The sequence below is a fragment of the Gracilinanus agilis genome, chromosome 2 (assembly GCF_016433145.1).
Source record: "Gracilinanus agilis isolate LMUSP501 chromosome 2, AgileGrace, whole genome shotgun sequence".
Taxonomy (NCBI): Eukaryota; Metazoa; Chordata; class Mammalia; order Didelphimorphia; family Didelphidae; genus Gracilinanus; species Gracilinanus agilis.
The window spans coordinates 332,205,215-332,218,035 of NC_058131.1; the positions used below are offsets into that span (position 1 = coordinate 332,205,215).

General features: G+C 39.0%; 1 protein-coding gene across 1 annotated transcript in view; it reads left to right on the forward strand.

Moving 5' to 3' along the window:
* WHRN (whirlin) overlaps nucleotides 1–12,821 on the forward strand; it is a 162,470-nt gene that overhangs the window by 62,371 nt on the left and 87,278 nt on the right. The window lies entirely within an intron of this gene.

Sequence of the window (12,821 nt, forward strand, 5' to 3'; positions counted from 1 at the left end):
TATATATATATATATATATATATATATATACACATCTCTCATGTTTATATATATATTATGTATACATATATATATAATAGGTATATTTATATTTGTAAAGATATATTTATTTTATTTATATTTTCACATATATTTATAAATTTATTTACATTTATAAATATATATGCACATGTGCACACCCATATACACACAGAATCAATACAAAATGAATACATGGTAGTCAGAGAGAGGGGGAAGAAACAATTAGGAAGGATTTAGGAAAGACAATGTGTAGAAGATGGCACATGAATCTTTTGGTTTTTTAAACCTCACTTTTTTTTCTGCATTTAAAATTTTATTTTTTAGAAAAATTTTCCATGGTTACATGATTCATGTTCTTACTTTCCCCTTTGCCCCCCAACCCCCTCCCCATAGCCAACATGCATTTCCACTGGTTTTAACATGTGTCATCAATCAAGACTTATTTACATATTATTGATAGTTGCATTGGTGTGGTCCGTAGAGTCTACATCCCTAATCAGGTCCACATCAACCCATGTGTTCAAGCAGTTGTTTTTCTTCTGTTTCCTCTCCTGTAGTTCTTCCTCTGAATGTGGGTGGTGTTCTTTACCATACATCCCTCAGAATAGTCCTGCGTCATTGCATTGCTGCCAGTACAGACGTCCATTACATTCTATTTTACCACAGTGTACAATGTTCTTCTGGTTCTGCTCCTTTTGCTCTGCATCAATTCCTGGAGGTCTTTCTAGTTCACCTGGAATTCCTCTAGTTTATTATTCCTTTGAGCACAATAGGATTCCATCACCAGCAGATACCACAATTTGTTCAGCCATTCCCCAATTGAAGGGCATACCCTCATTTTCCAGTTTTTTGCCACCACAAAAAGCAAGGCTATAAATATTTTTGAACAAGTCTTTTTCCCTATGATCTCTTTGGGGGTACAATTAAACCTTACTTTTACTTTCTGTCTTAGAACTGATTCTAAGGCTGAAAAATGTCAAGGGGTAGGCAATTGGGGTTAAGTGACTTGTCTAGGGTCATACAGCTAGAAAATGTCTGAGGACAGATTTGAACCTGGGTCTCCCATCTCCAAGGCCTAGCTTTCTATCCATTGGTATTTCTATCTGTCTAGCTGCCCCCTTTGAATTGCATCTTGAAGGAAGAGAGGGATTTGGTGGGGAGGAGGTAAGGAATGAATGCTTTTGAAGATGACCAATTGCAAAAGTCTGAGGATGGTCGAGAGTGACCAGGGCAAATGGTCATTTGATTTGGAAGGTGGAGAACTGGGAGATGGAGTGACCTTTGCAGAGGACCAGAGGACCAGTTTGTCTGGTGCATAATGTAGAATGAAGTGAGGTTGTAAAGGGCTTGGAAAGCCAAACAGGACTGGAGGCAAAGGGGAAAACAGCATGAAGTTCCAGCCAGAAACAATTTGCTTGGAAAAAGTTCAGAGTGACCTGCCGAGGTATTAATGCTGGGCTCTGGTCTGGGCAGCCTCCTCCCTCCTCCTCTCTCACCAGCTTCATCACCTTCTCATTTGCTCCAAATAAATCAGGTTCACCCAAGAGGCCCTTTGGGTCACCCTGCGGAGTGCTTGGAGAGTAAGTGGCGCTCTTACCTGCCAGAAAGGAAATCTATTACCGAATGAAAGGCCCCACGCTTGGTGATGAAATATTCATGGTGGTCATGGGAAAGGGGATGTCGTCATTGTCATTTCCATTTAAAGGAAAAGAGAAGCCTCTGGAACAAGGAGGGAGTCTGGCAGAGGGCCGCTCTGTACCTTGGACGTCTGTGGGCTTAGCGTGCAGTCGGTGCCCGGAACATAGAGACACTCTCAAAGTCAGACCCAGGAAACATTTCCCCTTGGCACCTGCCTTTGCCCCTTCTCACACAGACCTCCGATTTGACCTTTGCACACACCCTCTCAAAGCAGCATTTCTGACCCCTGGTCATAGAGACAAGGTGTGCCAATGGATTATAATTGTCCCCTTCGATGGTTTCCAGATGATGAAATAGAGGTTAAAATAGAGGTTAAGTGACTTGCCAAGTTTCACACAGCTAGTAGGAGTCTGAGGCTGAATTTGAACTCAGGTCTGTCTTGAATTCAGGACTGATATTCTATCCACCTCGCTGCCCCTGTGCCACAGATCCTGGGCTGATCAATTGTCCCTGGGCCCAATTTGTGATCTAGGACTAGAAAATTGTCCCACTATGGTTACTTAGATTTCCCTATTACTACTTGGCTTTTTTCTATTTCTCCATCTTTTAGGCCAGTCTTCTAAAAAGGATTTATGGGTAAACCCTGATAAAAGTAGTGTGTGGAAAGAATGAATGGACAAATCTTTAGAAGTACTGAAATCGGGATCCCCCATAGTAGACAAGAGTTATTAAACCTTTGATTTTTTTCCTTGGATTTAGCTGTTTAACACGGAGACTCACAAATGTCTCGTTTGTAAGTATCTCCAGTGCTAAGCACAGTGCCTTCTACATAGTAAGCACTTAATAAAAGTTTCATCTCTCTCTCCATTTTTCTTCCCTCTCTCTCTATCTGTCCATCTTTCTCCATCTCTTTCCATCTCTCTCTTTCTTCCCTCTCTCTTCTCTCTCCATTTATCCATCTCTTTCCATCCCTCTCTCTTTCTCTATTTTTCTTTCCATCTGTCTCTCTTTCCATCTGTTTGTCTCTCTCTTTCCATCTCTCTCTCTTGCTTTCTATCTTTCTCTTTCCATCTCTCTCTCACTTTTCCATTTCTCTCTGTCTCTGTCTCTCACTTTTCCATCTCTCTCTCTCTCTGTCTCTGTCTGTCTGTCTGTCTCTCTCCACCCCTGCCTTCTCTCTCCTCCTCGCCTATCCATCCATCATCCCTCTGGTGAGAATGATCATTTTGTATTATCCCAGGACATGTAGATGCTTTGCACTTTACTAAAAACCTGACCTAGACACTAAGACTATTATTTATAAAGCGTAACTGTGTTTTTCTTATTGTGGGCTGCAGCAGCCAGTAGGTTAAAAATGGTATGATGGTGCTGTGGCTAATGGAAAGAACTAGCGTGAGGGTCAGGAGACCTGGGTTCTCGTCCCAGCTCAGCTGCTCACTCACTTGCCATGTGACCTGAGGCAGGTCACTTTTCCTCCCTAAATGTCAGCTTCTTCATCTATGAAATGAGAATAGTATTACTTGCTCTCACAGGTCTGTTACAAGGATCAACCGAGATAGTGGATAAAAATCACTTTGTTACCACAAGGTGCTATATAAATGTTAGGTTATTGTTATTATAATATCAGTTGCCAGAGTCATTACTTTTGCAATTTCTTTCCTTTTTTTCCTCTTGATTACACCATAACTTTATTTAAAAAATGCTCTTTGCACAATATTAATATGCAGGATACGATGCCTTATAGTCTTTTCTGATCAAGGCAGAAGTTGGACCTTCAGGCCTCATTGGTATGCACAGATGCCATCTGCCATTGGAGGCCGAGACTGGTGCTTAGTCTGGAGGTTTTATACTCTGGGTCGAGATTCCTCTCTCTTCTGATAAGTCACCCATTACAGGGAAATGGTGACATCTTACAATCATGAGATGAGATGAGGAAAACTGACTGGTGCAATATTATTTTTCAGAACCAGTCTTGAAGCATTAGGGGAAAAAATCCTTCAGTTTCTTCCTTTTCTGCATGTTGAGCACCCTTCAAGTGACCTAGAGTGTGCTCAGACTTATGCTCTCCTGCCTCTCAGCCCCCTTTACAAGGGCAGTACACAGACACGTTCCTCAAGAGTGGTACGCAGCCAGGGAGAAGTAGCAGGAACCCAGCAGCCATGGAGGATCTGTGTCCAAATTGAAAATGCATAAATTTTCTTTCCATCATTGGGATAATAGCAGTGTGTTTTGTAGGGGAGGGGGATAGAGGAAAAGGATTAATCAACTACTACATTAAAGACTATTACCCCCAAGTTTTGAAAAAGAAATGTGTCCAGAGATCCAGAATTAACACTCCAGGTGGGAGAGGGAAATAGCTTAATATAAGATGCAGAGGCAAATAGAAGGTTTATAAAGTAAATTTGAAATTAAATGTTGCTCCTTTGGTTAGTTTTGCCAATGAAGGTCTCATCTAGGTTAAAACCAAGGCTACGAAGTAGATGTGTCAAAGGCAGAAATATTCTTACTTGGTCCTTTTTTTTCTGCTTCATTTTTCTTCATTTTTTTTTACAACATAGCTAATTTGAAAGTGTTTTGCATGACTTCACATGTATGGTAGATATCCTTGCCTTCTCAATAGATGGAGGAAGAGGTGGGGGGAATTTGGAATTCAATTTAAAAACTGAATCTTCAAAAGAAAGTAAATATATTAGTTCTGAATAACTGCCACTGTTAATATAGGGCAACTTTAGATTGGAAGAAGGATTTCAACATATTCCTGAATGCAGAGTATTAAAATATTGCATTTCAAGCTTAAGGCAACTATCCTGTTAAAAAAAAGATAAATATTGAAGTAACTGTTGGGATTCCCTGCTTTGTAATGTATTTTTTCAGCCAAAATGACCCAGTTCTTTTGTCAAATCCAATGAGTGTTTATTTAGTGCCTGCTATGGTCAGAGCAAGATGATCCCAAAATGGATGCAACATGGTCCTTGCCTCAAGGAAGCTGCAGTTTAGCAGGAGGGCATTTGGCAACTCTAGAGATAATGAGAATCATAATATTTGGTATTCCTATAGTCTGAAATTTGCAAGATAATTCATGTATTCAGTTCTGTATGATCCTCAGAGCAACCCTGTGAGATAAGGCTATTTTGGTCGCAATTTTACAGTTGAAGAGCATAATAAAAAAGTGTAGAAGATATGGATATCCCCAACAAGGTGATTGATGCCATCTCTTTGATAGGCTTGTAATGAGTTGTCTGGTCAATTTGACCAGGTTAAGGATGCTCTGCTTTTGAGAATAGCTTTCTCTGGATGATATAATCCCATTATCCACAGGTTGATTGAGTCCTGGTTATTGAAGCTCTCGCCCTTGAACTGACTTTGGATAATAATAAAAAAAAGAACTAGAGTGTCTGGTAGAGATGTCAGAGAACCAAAGCTGAGCTAAGCACACATACAGAGAGAGCTCAGATCCCAGTAGATTCCAGAGAGATGGGGAAGAGCTTCTTAACTCCAGAGATGGTTGGAGGAGTCAGGCAATGAAAAAATGGCCAGTCAGTAACATTTATCAAATTATTGCCAGGAATTTTGCCAAGTATTGAGGATACAAAGCAAGACAAAAGATATTCCCTACCCTCAAGGAGCTCAGAGTCTCAAGGAGGAGAAAGAGTTCTTGGAATGAAGAACTAAATGGCCTCAAAAGAGAAGAGAACCAAGGCAGCTAGGTGACTCTATGGATAAAAAGCCAATCCTGCAGACGAGAGGACCAGGTTTAAATATAATCTCAGATACTTCTTATCTGTGTGATCCTGGACAAGTCACTTGACCTATTGCTCTTCTGCCTTGGAACTGATACTTAATATTGATTCTAAGACAGAAGCTGAATTTAAAAAAGAAAAGAAAAAAGAAAGAGAACCCCATGCTTCTATGCATGGTGGTAGCTGGAGACAACATTCAAATGGTCATGTTAACAAATTTGTGTTATGTGCTTACTATGTGCCAGCCACTGTGCTAAGTACTAGAGATTGAAAGAAAGGTAAAATACAGTCTCCTGTTCTTAAGAAGCTCATGGTGTTATGGAGGAAACAGTTATTTACAAATGAGATACACAGGTTAAATTAGATTATCAACAGAGGGAAGGCCATTTGGAAAGGCTTTTGCTTTCTGATGCCATAAACTTGTAGATGGAACTTAGAGGAAGCTGGGGAAGCCAGGAGGTGGAGATAAAGAGGATGAGCACATGAGGCATAAGGGACAGCCAAGGAAGAAGTACAGAGTCAAAGGATAGAGTGTCTTGTGTGAGCAAGGGCAGGAAGACCTGCATCACTGAATGGCAGAGTGCCTAATAGGAAGAGAAAGAGCAAGGTCTAAGGAGATCACAAGATAGGAAACCTTTTCTCTTCTCTTCTCTTCTCTTCTCTTCTCTTCTCTTCTCTTCTCTTCTCTTCTCTTCTCTTTTTTAAAATAATCCTTATTTTCTGACTTAGAATCGGTAGTAAGTATTGGTTTTGAGACAGAAGATGTGTAAGGGCAGGGCAATCAGGGTTAACTGACTTGCCCAGAGTCATACAGCTAGGAAGTATTGGAGAATGGATTTATTAAATTTTTGATTAAAAAAATTAAAACCTTACTTTTTGCTTTAGAATTCATACTAAATATTGGTTCCAAGGCAGAAGATAAAGGCTAGACAATTGGGGTTAAGTGACTTGCCCAGGTTCACATAGCTAGGAAGTATCTGAGGTCATATTTGAACCCAGGGTCTTTCATCTCCATACCTGGCTTTCTCTCCCCTGAGCCACTAACCTCCCCCATAGAAAAGATTTTGAAGGACTTTAAATGCCAGACAGAAGATTTTATATTCAATCTTGTAAGGCAATAAGGCAATCTTGTAAGGCATTGAAATTTATTAAATAGAGGAATGACATAGTCAGACCCTGCTTTTAAGAAAATCACTTTGAAAGCTGAGTGGAGTAATCAGATGGGATTTACACCAGGAATACAAGGCTGGTTTACTATTAGGAAAACTATCTGCATAATTGACCAGATCAATAATCAAACTAACAGTAATCACATGATTATCTCAATAGATGCAGAAAAAGGCTTTGACAAAATATAACACCTAACACTAGAAAGCATGGGAATAAAAGGGCCTTTACTTAAAATAATGAGTAGCATTTTTTAAAATCATCAGCAAGTATCATCTGCAATGGAGAGAAGTTAGGAGCCTTCCCAATAAGATCAGGAGTGAAGCAAGGATCCCCATTATCACCACTCATTTAATATTGTACTAGAAGTGCTAGCTTTAGCAATTAGGATTGGAGAGAAGTTTCAACTTTTGCTGCTACTAAGATGCTATCTTGGCTTTGCTTGCCTTAAGCTTTAGCAATTGGAGAAAAAAAAGAAATTGAAGGGATCAAAGTAGGCAATGAAGGAGCTAAACTATCCATCCCTTTTTGCAGATGATATGATGGTATATTTGGAGAATCCTAGGAAATCAACTAAAAAACTAGTTGAAATAATTTATAACTTTAGCAAAGTTGCGGGATACAAAATAAGCCCACATAAATCTTTTCAACAAAGTCCAGCAAGCAAAAGTTAGAAAGAGAAATTGCATTTAAGATTACTCTAGACAATATAAAATACTTGGGAATCTATTTTCCAAAACAAACACAGGAATTATATGAACACAGTTACAAAACACTGTACATGCAAATAAAGTTAGATCTAAACAATTGGAAAAACATTCATTGCTCATGGGTAGGCTGAGCTAATATAATAGAAATGACAGTTCTACCCAAATTAATTTACTTAGTGCCATACCTATCAAACTACCAAAAAATTATTTTAGAGAACTAGAAAAAATAATAACAAAATTCATCTGTAAGAACAAAAGATCAATGATATCAAGGGAAGTAATGAAAAAAAAATGTGAAGGATGGGGGCCATAGCAGTCCCAGATCTTACACTGACCTATAAAGCAGTAATCATCAAAATGACCTGGTACTGGCTAAGGAATAGAAGAGTGGATAGATGGAATAGACTAAGGGTAAATAACCTCAGGAATCTAGTGTTTGATAAATTCAGAGATCCCAACTCACCATTTGACAAAAATTGCTAGGAAAATTGGAAAACATTATGGCAAAAATTAGGCTTAGATCAATATATCATACACTATACCAGTGATGGCAAACCTTTTAGAGACAAAGTGCCAGGCCCCACCTCCCACTCCAACCCCCAGACTGAGTGCTGTGCTCCATCCCCAACAAGTGCTGCTGGGCACACCCTACCCCCTCCTTACCCTACACATAGGAGAGAGAAAACCTCCCAGTGGGCTGTTGGACAGAGGAGCGGGGGAAGTGAGGAATGTCCTTAGTGAATATAGAGAGGGAGAGGGGAGTGGTCCAAGCACTCTGCTCCCCTCCAGCTCTGCCAGATGTGAGCTGTGCACCTTACCCCCCGTGTGCTCCCATTGGCTGCTGGGCAGAGGTGCGGGGCATGTGAAAAAATGTAGTCAGGCCCAGGGAGAAGCTCTGTCCAAGTCTCTCTGCCTTTCTAGTAACCAACTGGGGGTAGGGGGTGGTTGCATGCCCACAGAGAGCGCTGTGCATGCCATCTTTGGTACCTATGCCATAAGTTTGCCATCACTGCCCTATATACCAAGATAAGGTCAAAATGAGTATGTGATTTAAATGTAAAGGTGATATTACAAGTAAATTAGGGGAACATAGAATAGTTTACTTGTCAGATCTAGAGAGAAGGAAGAATTTATCACCAAACAAGAGATAGAGAATATTACAAGATATAAAATGAATAATTTTGATTATATTAAATTAAAAAGATTTTGTACAAAGAAATCCAGTACAACCAAGATTAGAAGGGAAACAATAAACTGGGGGAAAATTGTAACAAATTTCTCTGATAGAGATCTTATATCTCAAATATTTGAAGAACTAAATCTGATTTATGTGAATCCCAATCATTCCCTAATTGATAAATGGTCAAAGGATATGATTAAATAGTTTGCAGATTAAGAAATCAAAGCTGTTAATAGTCATATGAAAAAATGTTCTCACTCTCTCTTGATGAGAGAAATGCAAATTAAAACAACTCTGAGGTACCACCTCACACCTATCCGAATGGCCAGTATGACAGCAATGGAAAATAATAAATATTGGAGAGGATGTGGCAAAATTGGGATGCTAATACATGGTGGAGTTGTGAACTGATCCAACCATTCTGAAAGGCAATTTGGAATTATGCCCAAAAGGCTATAAAACAGTGTATACCCTTTGATCCAACAATATCACTACTAGATCTGTTTCCCAAAAAGATGAAAAAGAGGGGGGGGGCAAGGAAGGACCTATGTGTACAAAAGTCTTTATAGCAGCTCTTTTTGTGGTGACTATGAATTGGAAACTGAAGGGATGTTCATTAATTGGAGAACAGCTGAACAAATTGTGGTATGTGATGGTGATGGAATGCTATTGTGCTATAAGTAATGATGAACAGGAGGATTTCAGAAAGATCTGGAAAGACCTACCCGAACTGATGCAGAGTGAAATAAGCAGAACCAGGAAAACATTATACACACTAACTGCAATATTGTGTAATAGTCAGATGTGATAGACTTTGCTACTAACCACAATACAGTGATCCAGAGCAATTCCGAGGGACTTATGACAAAGAATGCTATCTATCTCCAGAAAAGGAACAGTTGGAGTCAGAATACAGATGGAAGCATACAATTTTTTACTTGTTTATTTAGGTATATGTTTTAGGCTTTGGGTTTTATAAGATTATTCACTTACAAAAAATGAACAATATGGAAATATGTTTTGCATGATAACACATGTATAACCCAGATTGAATTGCTTGCTAGCTCTGGGAGGGGGGAGGGAAGAAGGTAGGGAGATAATTTGGATCATATAACTTGGGAAAAGTCATGTGGAAATTTGTAAAATAAAAATAATTTGAAAATATTTTTAAAAAAAAGAAAGCTGAGTCAAAGATGAATTGGAGTGGGAAAAGAATTGAGACAATGGGAACAATCAAGAGGCTCTTTCAATAGTATAGGTGTGAGGTGATAAGGGTCTGTGCTGGGGATTGGGGGGTGCTTAGGTGAGAGATGATGCAAGGTAGACAGCTGGAACTTGGCAAGATATAGTTATGGGAGAGAGAGGAAGGAGTTGAGAATGACAGCTAGCCTGAAACTTGAGTGGTGAGCCTTCCTGGATGACGTAGAGTTACTGGTCAGTGCTGAGGTCCTGGGCCCAAGGGTCCTGGTGAGGAGGAGTAAGCCATATAGTCCCAGAACTGGAGAAGCATCAAGACATCAAGCCAGAATGTAGAGGAGCAGACCTGGACTGGGTACTCCGTCACTATGGTGTGTCACAAAGATTGCCACCTGGGTACCTATGCTAGACGGCACCATACATGGGATGTTGGACTTGGAGTCCAGAAGAGCTGAGTTTGAATTTTGCCTCAGACACTGAACTAGCAGTGTGATCCAGAGCGAGCCACTCTGTCCACCTGTGTGTCCTTCCTGATAAAAGAGGGATAATAAGAGTGCTCCTTCCCCAGGGATGTTGGGAGGATGGAATGAAATGATATTATACAGCAATCTGAAAATGCTGATCTACTCTATAAATGCCAGCTCTATTGAAGTGATAGGAGAAGACATTAGGTGGAAGGGCCACAATTGTTACACTTTGAACATGGTTTTGGACTTTTTCAATCTATCAGTCAGTTGTGTTGATTTTTTCCCCCCTTCTCTAAAAAAGTTGTTATTGTGGTCGTGGTGGGTTGTTACTGTTGTTGTTCAATAGTGTCTGACTCTTCCTGACCCGATGGACCATACCCTATGGGATTTTCCCTGCAGAGATACTGGAGAGACTTGCCATTTCCTTCTCCAGTGGATTGAGACCAACAGAAGTTAAGTGACTTGCCCAGGGTCACACAGACAGTAAGTGTCTGATGCCAGATTTAAACTCATGTCTAAGTGACTCTAGGCTCAGGGCTCTATCCACTAAGCCATCTTAACTGCCCCCCCCCCAAATACTTTCTCTCTTATAGGATGGTTCTTAAGAAAGGAGAGAGGAAGGGATACAGGGAATACTAGAGTGGAAGATCTCTGAGGTCCCTTTCAACTCTTAAGATTCTATGAACCTATTTATTCCTGGTGAGGAATTTGGAGAAATCGTATGTGGAGAACACTCCTGGTCATGTTGTTTGCAAGTAAGCCTGCATATCTTTCACCTAGCGTTCTTTATGACTGAGTCTGCATTTTCTCTTTATAATTTTTGGGCCCACATGGTAGAAAAGGCATGAAATGTTTCCACACATCAGTGAATAACTTTCCAAGGATAATTGCTTTTACTTACCAAATGCAGACCTTTTAGTAAAGGTCAAGTCTACCAGTATTACCAATAAGCCCCAGCTCTGTGTTGCCTCGGTCGCCCTCTTCCTCATCCCCCATAGCTGCTTAGTGACATTTGAAGAAGTAGCAGAGAGATATATGGTTAGAGAGCTGCCCTTTTGTACCTGTTCCCTCTCAGTGTGAATATGCCTCAGATGTTCTTCAGGGTAAAGTGTTTGCCAAAACACGTGGGGGAGGTTGAAGAAGGAATGAGATTTTTAAAACCTTGGACTCCACTAAGACAATTGGATTCTTAAGGTTGTTTGGAATGTGCTTCTACTTAAAAAAAATAATCCTTATTTTTCATCTTAGAATCAATACTGTGTGTTGGTTCTGAGACAGATGAATGGAAAGGGCTAGGCAATGGACATTAAGTGACTTGCCCAGGTTCATACAACTATGAAGTTCCTAATTTGAACCCATCTCTAAATCTGGCTCTCAGTCTACCGAGCTTCCTAGCTGCCCTATGCTATTCCTTTAAATGAGGAGTATTTTTGTTTGATCACATGGTTCGATGGGGATATGATTGGGGATGTAGACTCTAAGCAATCAACCCTAGTGCAAATATCAATAATATGGAAATAGGGCTGATCAATGACACATGTAAAACCCAGTGGAATTGCTCGTTAACTATGGGAGGAGGAGAGGAAAAGAATATGAATCATGTAACCATGGAAAAATATTCTAAATTAATTAATTAAATAAAAAATTTTTCAAAGAAAAAAAATAAAAAAAATAAATCAGGATTTTTTAACATGGGGTCTTTGAACTTAAAAAAATTTTGTTTTAATATATTTGCCATATTTCAATATAATTGGTTTCCTTTGTAATCCTTTGTATTTTATTTTATTCATTTATTTTTTTATTTTTTTAAACATTTATTAATATTTATTTTTTAGAAAAGTTAACATGGTTACATAATTCATGCTCTTACTTTCCCCTTCACCCCTGCCCCCAGCTCCCCACCCCATAGGCGATGCACATTTCCACTGGTTTTAACATGTGTATTGATCAAGACCTATTTCCATATCATTGATAGTTGCATCAGTGTGGTAGTTTCGAGTCTACATCCCCAATCATGTCCGCCTCAACCCATGTGTTCAAGCAGTTGNTTGGGGAATGGCTTGATTTTTTATACAATTGATTTAACTCCTTGTATATTTGAGTAATTAGACCCCTGTCAGAGTTTTTTGTTATAAAGATTTTTTCCCAATTTGTTGTTTCCCTTCTGATTTTGGCTACATTGTTTTTGTTTGTACAAAAGCTTTTTAGTTTGATATAATCAAAATCATTTATTTTAAATTTTGTAATTTTCTCTAACTCTTGCTTGGTTTTAAAAATCTTTCCTTTCCCAGAGATCTGACAAGTAAACTATTCTATGTTCACTTAACTTATTTAATTTTTTATTTAGTTTTTTAAATTTTTTTATTTATTTAAATTATAAATTAATAATAATTTCTTTAATTTTGTTTTAATATATTTGCCATGTTTCAATATAATTAGTTTCCTTTGTAATCCTTTGTATTTTATTTTATTCATTTAAAAACATTTTTCAGAGAAGGGGTCCATTGGCTCTACCACATGGCCAAAGGACTCCATGATATACAGAAAAGGTTAAAGACTCTTGTTTTAAATTACTCTGAGATTCAGCTCTAACTGAATTCCCACCTAGAGACGCAAATTGCTCTTGTGAGAAGGGTGTCAGACTTGGGTTTAATTCCTGGCTCTGGCACTTGTTAGATCCTTTACTTTAGGCAAGTCATTC